The sequence below is a fragment of the Dermacentor andersoni genome, chromosome 1, assembly GCF_023375885.2.
Source record: "Dermacentor andersoni chromosome 1, qqDerAnde1_hic_scaffold, whole genome shotgun sequence".
Taxonomy (NCBI): Eukaryota; Metazoa; Arthropoda; class Arachnida; order Ixodida; family Ixodidae; genus Dermacentor; species Dermacentor andersoni.
This window is the reverse complement of record NC_092814.1, coordinates 203,270,301-203,281,708: the sequence shown is the minus strand read 5'-3', so window position 1 is coordinate 203,281,708 and position 11,408 is coordinate 203,270,301. Positions and strand designations below refer to the sequence as shown.

At 45.6% G+C, this 11,408-nt stretch overlaps 1 non-coding gene across 1 annotated transcript; it reads right to left on the bottom strand.

Annotated features, from left to right (window-relative positions):
- Positions 1-5,477: 5,477 nt before the first annotated feature.
- Positions 5,478-5,549, bottom strand: TRNAP-UGG (transfer RNA proline (anticodon UGG)). Its single transcript has one exon. It is a non-coding gene; the product is annotated as a tRNA-Pro (tRNA).
- Between the last annotated feature and the right edge of the window lie 5,859 nt (positions 5,550-11,408).

Genomic DNA, 11,408 nt, shown 5'->3' with positions numbered 1-11,408 from the left:
AGTGCCTGAGCGATCGGCGACAGCCATCTTTTATTCCTTTCGGAACGGGGCAGCCTGCGGCTATTCAGAAGAAAATTCAGTTTTGTTCGGCATATTAATGCCTCTTTAACACGTACACGTCACTTTGACGCGGGGACTATTCGCGGTTTTGTGGTGTAGAGCTACAGGCAGGTGAAGTGGGTGCAGCCCGAAAACTTTTGACCAATAGCCGAGGGCTAATCGCGAATAGGCGTGGAATCAGAAATAACGATTTTTCTTTTGTTCGGTCAAATCACGCATAATCAGTGTGTACACGTCACATCAGATGGGGGGCAATCGTGGTTTTCGTGACGTCGCGTGACAGACAGGGAAGTCGGGATGGTCCAAAAAACTTTTTGACCAATCGCGGAGGGCTAATTGCAGAATTGGAATAGAAAAGTTTGGAATAGTTTTACGTTATAGCGCCCCTTATCCGCCATAGTGGCTCATGGCCTTCTGCTAGTTCTGCCGCCGAGAACGAGGTCGCAGGTTCGATTTCCGACCACGGCGGCGACACTTCAATGGGGGCGAAATGCAAGAATGCCCTTGTACCGTCCATTGGGAGCAGATTAAGTCAACCCAGGTGGTCGGAATTATTCCGGATTGCCCCACTATGGCGTGCCTCATAATCACATTGCGGTTTTGGCACGTGAAACCCCAAATTTATTTATTTTTATAAGAACTTTCTTCTAGGGCGTATCTTCACAAAACTTATCTATCGTAAGAGTGTTCTCTGACTGACCGATGTTCAGATGCCGGCCATTCGCGATAGCCACCAGCCTGATAACGAGACGATCGCCGCAGCGATGACCAATCACGAACGGGAATTACGTAAGAAATACGGTGTGTGTGCGCGTCCCCATTTTTATGTCCCATTAAACTGAGCGATATTCAATATGTATTCTCTCTCGGTTACCTTTATCCATCAGTGTTCTAACAACGTATGTACAGGTAATATGGAAAACACTGCTCGTCATGGCAAGTTTTCATTAGACGAGAGCAGGCTGTCGGCTTTATTCCGGACCTCTACAGATAGCTTGCCTGCAGGCCACGCTCGCAGTCGCAACTGACCGCTCAAGATGTCGTACAAATCTCATATTCGGCAAAAACACGCCCGAACAAACCGCGTCCGCTTTCTGGTAACGACCCCTCCCGTGCGCGTAGATCCCCGACACTGGCGCAAGCCGCGGCAGGACGCACGATTTTCAATCGTCGGTGAACGGGGCCACACAAGCGACGCCCTTCGCGCGATGAGAAATGGCTGATAAGCGAGGATGACAGTCGCCGGCCGAAGCAGCCGCGTCGAAACCTATTTCCCAAAGGTGCCGCCTGTGAGCTGGCTGCTGCCGCACTCACGAGCGGAACGGCTCGGCTGTCCTGTGCATATACGTGTCTGTATGTACACGTGTACGACAAGGATGGAGGGCGACCGCTAACGGGGGGAGGCTCCGCCCGAGGCCGGCGCGCCATTAGGGATGGGGGAAGACCTGAGGGCGACGGATGCTCGTGAAAACGATCATGATGGGCTAGGAAAGAAAACGCTGCCGCTTCCGTTTTGCGCAACCGGAGACGACGCGCTACTTTTTTGAGCAGCGGGTCATTGGGTCCACCCGGCGGTCTTTGGCTACGGGCGCTCTACGCGGAGCACGCACGAGAGGTGGCGCTGCCCGCGCGCTGCTGCTGCTCAGATACCCTATGCCCCCGTCCCTCGAGAAAAGAAATATATGGCTGTATAGTTGCGTTTGAGCAAATGGCAGCCGCGCAGAGCTCATTCCACTGCCACATCCCACACCTGCACCAACCAATGGTCTCTGTTGCCCGTCGAGCGATTTTGGCTGTGGATTGGAGACTCATATTGAACACGTTTGAGCTGAGACAGCTGGTACCTTCACGTGACTGAAAGGAAACCAGTCCAGCGACTGCTGGCTGTAGAATGCAGCGCTTGGGTTGTCACAGCACCCCCCCCCCCTCCCTTATTTAGTGTGGGTTTACTTCTGAGTCGTATAAATCAATTACAACTCAATGCATATTGCCGACCGAGAAAGGTATATATGTCGCTCGCAGGTGTGTTTTGTTGTTCATAGACTTCAGGCTAACCGCTTCAGGGAGCGCATTTGCACGTCGGGTTTATACGAGCGAGTTGCGCCGAGGGTACGCTGGTTTGATTGAACCGATTATGCTAGACGCTCCGAGAATACTGCTTGATTCTAAGCCAAAGTTCACTGCTACATGAGGGGACGAAGAAGATGTTTATTGTGCTTATAAAAACGACACACTGAATGGGAAGAGTAACGCTAGACTATCTACGAGATATAAGGCCGCTGCCTTTTTATCGCTGCTGCACGGGGCTGTCGTCGTTAAAGGGACAACTAAAGAGAAATATATTTTGAAATGCATTAGCAAATTACGTTTCCATAAGACCAAAAAATCCACTATCACTCTGAGAAGACGCTTGGTAAGCCAGAAAAGGCGCAATAAAGGAAAGGCGGGTAGCGACGCCGCCTTGAAGTTCGCGCACCAGCTAGCCGTGACGTACGTCGTCTGCTCGAACCTAGTTATTTTTCTTTTTCATCGGTAAAGATCGACTACAATGTGTTTCAAAAGAGCCAAATAGAGAACTTAGCAACTGTCAAGAACTGCTACTGAGCCACAACGGCCCAAATACAAAAAAGATAGTTTTGAAATACATGACGTTACACTTGACTTACGGATGCTGGGGTTCTGGCAAGAAATTCCAAAAACAGAACTTTGACCTTTCATTTTGTCTTCTAATAATCAACGCATTCATTCTTCGCGTCTTTATCTTGAGTCCCTAATCATCCAAACCACGGCGCACACTCTTAATCGCAACGAAGGCAATCTGCCGCCCATGTATGCCAGGTGCCTTAATCATGTTTTGAGACGCACATAAAAAGGGGCGCCAGCTCTGCCGCTTCTTTCATTGTGAACAAGGCTCCCGTGGGGGAGCCGAAACGTAAATAACTCTTTTAAACCATTTTTGGTCGGTGTCCAGACCTTTTCCTTTTAAGAAAGCGAATGCTTGCTACAATTTGTACGACTGATTGAACTAATGGCCTTACTTCGTGTAGTTGTCTAACACTTTGCTATCGTTGTCAATGTTTCGCCATTCGGGCGAAACTGTGACTTTCTTCTCATTTTTTTCATTTTTAAGTCCGTTTTCATACCAATGTCCAGAACTTGGTGTAGCAGGTCTTCGCCGCCATGACGCTCATTTTACTCAGATCAGACGTCTCAAATCAATGTCAGACTTCGGGCCCCATAGTGGAGGACGCTTTCCGTGTGCCGGTCTGCCCCGCTCGGGGGAAATCGTCTGGAAAGGTTAAAGCCGTAATTTTGCTTCATTCTCAGGTAAGCTTAGGCTCTCAGGAATTGTACTCATTTCCAGGGCGCCCGCCCTCGCCCCTTCCCCCGTGATCACACCACGGTGGAGGAGGAAGTTTCCACTTATTTTCCTTATTTTTCTTTAATACACAGGACACAGGCGCAAAGATAAGCGAGGCGTCACGCAAACAGGCACCTCATATTCGGGCACACAAACGCAACCATTCAAGAACAGCATTCACTCTGGCGGCTGCTCTTGCGCCGCGTGCACAGTGACACACTAGGCACACGCGATGCAGTTTTGTGGGGAAAAAAATGACCTCGTAAACATAAGACCAAGAAGCTGCAGACGATTGATATCAGCAGCACGCTTACATCTTTGTAACATCTTGACGGAATCAGTCCTATAACAAAAGACAAATGGGCATCCTTGGTCATATCCGGGCTAAAAACGAAAATGAAAAAATAAAAGAAAACGGGCTCGTCCGGGATTTGAACCCGAGATCTCTCGCACCCTAAGCAAGAAGCATATCCCTAGATCAATGACCATCTTTCTTTTTTTTCTGTTCGGTGATATTTATTTCAGGGCACAAATGAGCCTTGCAGGAAACACAGACAAACGAGCTAATGGGTATCTTTCACTCGCACGGTGCCACAAATAACATTAGTTTATTTTGAGAGAACACACAGCGCGTTAACCATTGGTGTTTGAGACATACGCAGAGAATGATGCCTGATTCTCAGTTTGTATGTGACACACGCACATACCTCGCTTTAACACAGACAAGTTTTTCACTCCATATATTCTCACATTTTGATTTTTCCCCTGCAGGTTGTATTCAAGGAATGTTTTATTATTATTATTATTATTTATTATTATTATTATTATTATTATTATTATTATTTTATTTTTTGCCTTTCATTTTTTTCATTTTTTTTATTCATCTCTCATCAATTTATGTATATATATATATATATATATATATATATATATATATATATATATATATATATATATATATATATATATATATATATATATATTCTTTTTTTTTTGTTTTGTCTATTACATTCATAGGCACGGTCCTACAAGCCAACTGAGGCTTAGACCGGCCTGCTTGTGTTATTTTGTATATTTTGTGGCAATAAATATTATTATTATTATTATTATTATTCTTATTATTATTATTATTATTATTATTATTATTATTATTCTTATTATTATTATTATTATTATTATTATTATTATTATTATTATTATTATTATTATTATTATTATTATTATTATTATTATTATTGATCTTTGGAGCTCGGTGTCCTTTCAGCATTCCATGCATGCTACGCTGCCAACTCCAAGCGTTGCCACCTGCGCGGTGAGAAAGCGTCGCATTGGGTCGGTCGCCATTGAAACCCTTTTAGGATGAGGCATATAAATACCTCGAGGAAATATTTATTTTTCATTAAACGTGCCAAATACACCGGGAATAAGCATATTCAGCGAAAAGAATTTTTTCAGCAATAGCAGGGCAACACCAAGTATAACTCTGGAAACGAACTTCACGCCAAGCCATATATAGCTTCGTTTGGAACTTGTACAGACAGCTTTCGTCCTTTGTGAATCTTAGGTGTACACTGCGTTTACATTACGTTACCTGTGTGATATCACTGCAGCTGGCGATCTCGCCTCAGGGGTCTGTCACCTTTGACAGTGTTGATTCCTTTTCAATGTTTTCGCAAGAAAGGGAGTCGCGTGCCAAGCTTCTTCCTCGTCCTGTGTTCCCGCTCTAATCCTACAAATGACGCTTGCTGCCTGTCTTTCAGCAAGAAGCTCCATACTCAATACCGAAACTCAGCAAGAAAAAAAAATTATTTGTGTGTTGCATGTAGGCGAAATTCGTTTATAAAAGACTAGCTGCGCAGCGAGAAGTGGCGGGCCAGTCGCAAGCGTTCCGCGGAATTCGGGGACCGCTTCCCGAGTCAAACAAGCCGACGACACTTGCTCTCAGCGGAATGTTTACAGGTTCGTAATGTGTTGAAACTGAAAAAATAAGCAGACAAACAAACAAACAAGCAAAATAAGCATCATAGGTCATATTTAAAAAAAAATAAAAACAAAAGGGCTCGTCCGGGATTTGAACCCGGGACCTCTCGCACCCAAAGCGAGAATCATACCCCTAGACCAACGAGCCGACAGCTCCGCCGGATGGCGACAACTTTACACGTTCGTAATACCTTGGCCGACTGCCAAACGATAGACGACGAAAAAAAGAAAAAGAGATAAGTGGCCGTCATTGGTCACATCTGATCTGACAACGCAAAAAAAAAAGAAAAGATGAATGAGCTCGGTCCGGGATATAAACACGGGACCTTTTGCACCATATGCAATAAGCATGTCCCTATAATCCAGCTACCTTTTCATTTCTTTCTTTTTCCTGTGTTGAGCTTTTCGTTACGTTAAAGTAAGTAATACTTCTAGTAAAATGGCGCGCTTCGCCTACGTTCCACCGAACATACGCCGTGTGCTCGTGTCGGATCTATCAAATGTACACATATAAGCAGACATGTGACCATCGGAAGGAACTATTTCTGTTGCAACAGCAGAACACACACATGGCTACGCAGTGCATTCGCGCCTATGTAAGCGTTTCTGCAGTGTTTTCCATTCTCTCTTGAGCTCGCTTTCAATGGCTGCTACCAGGGAGCTGGTGTAGGCAAATCCCCGGCAGAAATGTGCCCACGCTGATTTCGCGTCTTCACTTGCGTCGTGGTAAGTATACGTGCACCAAATGGCGCGGAGCCCTACTTAAATCAGAGTCACGATGCTTTTATTTTTAAGATACTGCGCAACACTTAGACAGTTTGATCATTCCAGGTTAGATGTATGTTTTAAAAAAAGCATAAGTTACAGGGATTCTGGAAACTTACACAACGGACAATCTGTAGACAGTGGCAAACAAAAACAAAAAAACTTCGTTTCTAATTAGGCCATGTTCTCAGACGCTGTACTTCAATGTGTAACCTCACAAGGAAGTCCTCACTACAGGCTTACTTGCGTAATGTAATGGGTGCTTTATGACACCAGACACGAGCTGAGTTCCCATTCTAGTTCGGTACAGTAGAGGCTGTGAGATCATGTCAATTTTCTTGCTTTAGGTATTCAATGAAATACATCTGCTCAAAAAACGCGCTGTCTGCTCCTGCTCTCTGTAAAACCTTAGTTCCCGAGCTTTCGTTGTTCCTTGTGATCCTTCCACCCAATAACTTCAGAAAGTCCTTCCAAATATTCGTGAACAAAAACATCATAAGAGTCCGTTCCTGCCTTTGGAAAACTAAAATATCTCGAGTCTTTTTACTTCAATATTCATTACACGAACATAAAGGTTGCTCCGTGTCACGTGCTCAAAGTATTGCTCCCAGATAAATACTTTCCCACTCATTATGCGATGAAAGTCTTCCAATACGGCGTGAAAACACAAGGATTTTACTGTATGATAAATTTTTTCATGCCTTGCCCGAATGTTCTACATCAATCAAGCTCATCGCATTTATCAAAGCAGCAGCCATGTTAAAGCTATGCAGGGTGTCCCAACTATCATGCACCAAGATTTAAAGATATGCAAACGCCACGTAGCTGGAAAGAACCAAGGTAATGTTGTTTGCCGTCGCTTTGAGATACTCAGATTCTTTTTTTCATTCCACCTAATTCCATAATTACTCTTAATTATTTGATTAACTTTTCAAATACTAAAATTAGACGAAAAGTGTCAATGAGAAAATTGTAAAGCAACATGAAAAACTCCAGATACACCTTTCGGTTGTCAATACGTACTACATAAAAGTTTTTTTTTTTCTGAGCCTGAAAGAAGCCCCCAAATGCACGCAAAATTGCTTTGCGACTGGCCGCTCGAGGCACTTTGCGTGTATTCGCGGGCTTCTTTCACGCTCATCAACTTAAATCATGTTTTCTGTTAATGACGTGCAATGGGAGCCTGTTACTTCACTGTTGACAGCATTATAGTGTTGTACGCTAAAAAGGAAGCACTAGTGTGAGAACGATGAACTGCACATGTGAAGGATAATGATGGTTACTACGTGACCTTGAAAGATGCAACGTTTTTAGGAACGCATCAATTTAGTTGCTTAGTGGGGTCACGCAGGGTTGCCCCTTCGACACTGCTCGCTGTTTTTTTGTTTGTTTGTTTGTTTGTTTTACAGTGAAATTGTTAGCCTCTCAGTCGTCGGCATTTTTCGTGTCTATGCGCGAGCAAAAATTATCATCATCAGCAATAGCTCATATCCCCTAAGCAAGGAAAAATGCAACAGTTCATCCCTCTCGTAATGCAGAGGCTACAAGCACTCAGCACAGTGAAGCGAACAGTGCATACATTCATTAGAATCACGAATACAACGTACAGAACAGCGTGCGTTTCAATAAAGAACAAGCTCAAAACAAGCATCTGTCATCCGCAGCAATGGTTATACACCCCCGTGAGCAAATAAATATCCTCTGGCGTTGCCCCTCGTTACGAGGCACAGAAGAAATCAATGAGGACAAGTGGCTATCCGCTATCAAGAGCCCCGATGCAGGGGTGCAACTATGGGCTGTCCAGAGGGCCCAAGATGCGGCGGTCGGGCATGGCCTGACTGTCCCGATGTAGGAGGGGCCCGCAGCGCGCTGAGTCGCGTACCTCAGGACCTTCATTAAAGTTTTGCATCCATCCATCCATCCATGGCTCATGCCCTCGTAAGCAAGCAAAAAAATGCAGTGGCTCATACGCCCGTCAGGCAGAGGCTACAAGCACTCAGCAAAGCGAAGCGAATTAACGGTGCATACATTCATTGAAATCACGCATACAACACACACAAGAACATAGTTTCAATATTGAACAAACTCAAAACAAGATCCCAACCATCAATAAAGCACTGAATACCCCCCCTCAGCAGTTGTAGTGATGGTTTTGCAACAGCTTCGCTGGATATCCATTTTCTCTTTCTTTTTAAGGCGAAAGCCTGAAGTGGCTCATATACACGATGGCCTTCGAAATGCGGCGTGTGGCACAGAGAGTAATGTGAGCTCGCCCCGCGCAAGCACACGCCCGTTCCAATACTCCCGCGTTCGTCGTCGTCTTCTTCCGCAGCTGGCTCCGATGCCACTCATCAAACCAGCGTTCCCATACTGCCTCTCGCACCCGTTCCACTACTCCCGCGTTCGTCGTCGTTCTCTTCCGCAGCTGGCTCCGATGCCACTCATCAAGCCAGCGTTCCCATGCTGCCTCTCGCACCCGCTCCACTACTCCCGCGTTCGTCGTCGTTCTCTTCCGGAGCTGGCTCCGATGCCACTCATCCAGCCAGCGTTCCAATGCTGCCTCTCGCACCCGTTCCACTACTCTTGCGTTCGTCGTCGTTCTCTTCCGGAGCTATCTCTGATTCCACTCATCAAGCCAGCGTGCCCATGCTGCCTCTCGCACCCGTTGCCCTATTCTCGCGTTTGTTGTCATCTTCTTCTACAGCTGGTTTTTATGCCACTCATCAAGCCAGCGTTCCCATGCTGCTTATCGCACCCGTTCCACTACTCTCGCGTTCGTCGTCGTCCTCTTCCGCAGCTGGCTCTGATGCCACTCATCCAGCCAGCGTTCCCATACTGCCTCTCGCGCCCGTTTTCCTACTTTCGCGTTCGTCGTCGTCTTCTTCTACAGCTGGTTCTGATGCCACTCATCCAGCCAGCGTTCCCATACTGCCTCTCGCGTCCGTTTCCCTACTTTCGCGTTTGTCGTCGTCGTCTTGTACAGCTGGTTCCTATGTCACTCAACAAGTCAGCGTTCCCATGGTGCCTCTCGCACCCGTTCCACTACTCTCGCGTTCGTCGTCTTCTTCCACAGCTGACTGCGATGCCACTCATCAAACCAGCGTTCCCATGCTGCATCTCGCGCCCGTTCCACTACTCCCGCGTTCGTCGTCGCCTTCTCCCGCTTCTGGCTCTGATGCCACTCGTCAAACCAGCGTTTCCATACTGCCTCTCGCGCCCGTTCCACTACTCCCGCGTTCGTCGTCGTCTTCTTCTGCAGCTGGCTCCGATGCCACTCATCCAGCCAGCGTTCTCATACTGCCTCTCGCGCCCGTTCCACTACTCTCGCGTTCGTCGTCGTCCTCTTCCGCAGCTGGTTCTTATGCTACTCATCAAGCCAGCGTTGCTATGCTGCCTCTCGAACCCGTTGCACGACTCTCGCGTTCTTCTTCGTCTTCTTCCACAGCTGGCTCACATGCCACTCATCAAGCCAGCGTTCCCATACTGCCTCTCGCGCCCGTTCTCCTACTGTCGCGTTCATCGTCGTCTTCTTCCGCAGCGGGCTCCGATGCTGCTCATCATTCGAAAAAAGCCACATTTAATTAGGATAGAGTTAATTCAGTCACTCGAACCCTCGACCTTCGGCAGGAGTCGAGGGTTCGTTCGTCGTCGAACGAACCCTCTACTCCCACCAAAGGTGGGAGTGGAACCACGACTTTGGTGTTAATTATGGCGAAGTTAATTATAGTACACGTAATTAAGGTAGTGTCAATAAGGCACTCGAACGTATGATCTTTGATGGGAGAAAGCAAGTAATAAGAAGTAACAACGCACTCGAATGAGAATGTCAAGTAATTTAATGAATGTCTCTTCACGCTTTTTGCCGTATGCTAAAGTGACTGTCAATTTTCTTTTTTTTCCTTTTTAGCGGGATTACTTGAGCATCAAGTGATTTTTGTTTTCGAAAAGCTGGTTCGTGAGCCCAAATGCAGACCATGTGGTCGAGTTGTGAACCGTTAGAGACAACACTTAAGTATATGTAACCCGACGCAATGTCATTTTCTCTAGTTGGCGTGAAAAAGTGGACTATATGGGGTCCAGGACAAATATTCAACTTACTTATGAGTGATCAATTTCTTAGCCTTCATTTTAACTTTAATTCTCAAGTTTACTTGGACTTTGCTCGTTCAAGATCTCAATTATTTGTTGCGAGCCATTCACAAGGTTGCTGAAAAGAACAACGTCCACTGCAAACGACTGGTTGCTGAGGTATACCCATTTAAGCCTTGCCATTAATCCTTCTCAATCTATGATCTGGAATACTTCTTGCAAAGATGCAGTGAATAATAAAGGAGTGGTTGTGTCTCTTTTTCTAACACATATCTTTCCTCAATGGCATTTTCTTTCATTTATTTGTAGACTTATATTAACTGGGAAATCCGGAGACAGTGCCTAAGATATTCACATATATGTTTCCTCTATACTCGGTCACTTAGTGCCTACGTGGTTGCTTACAATTCTACTGAATCAACCAACTGTGTTTTCTTTTAATTTATGAAGACAGTATGGAGAGTAGGGTTGTATTTCGAAGACTTATCATTTACCTTATTGACGACGTTGACGTGTTCATTGCTGGATACCCCTTTCTAAAGCCAGCTTGTTATTTGTAATTGAGGATTACTGTGCACAAGGCTAAGGCAAAGGATTCAGTAGCCTGGCAAAGAAATGAGAGTTCGTGACTGGTGGTCAGCATCTTGAAACTGTGCAGGAATGTATTTATATATAGACCATGTATTCACAGAGTACTCGAATCATGAGAACGAAATTTCTAGATAAATGAAATGGGTTCAAGTGAATACGACATGCATTCTAAAGTCATGAACAGCCGTTTACCCTTATTCTTGAGTAAGAAAAGTGTGCACTGGCTGCGTTCTACCAGAGACCTGCAGTGCTGAATTTTGTAGTATAACTAAGAAACTTGAGAAGAAACTAAGGAGCTCGCAACGAGCAATAGAACGGAAAATAATAGGTGTAACATTAAATGACAGGAAGCGGGCAGTATGGATAGAGAAGCAAATACGTGTAGCTGATATTCCAGTGTATAATAAGAGGAACAAATGTAGTTACAGAACCAGAGAGGAAAGAAAGAGACACGGATGTTAGCCAAAGAAGCGTCTGGTTGGCAACAATGCACTGGGAGATATATAGGGTGCCGCTCTCAAAACACACGCACGCACGCACGCACGCACGCACACACGCACAC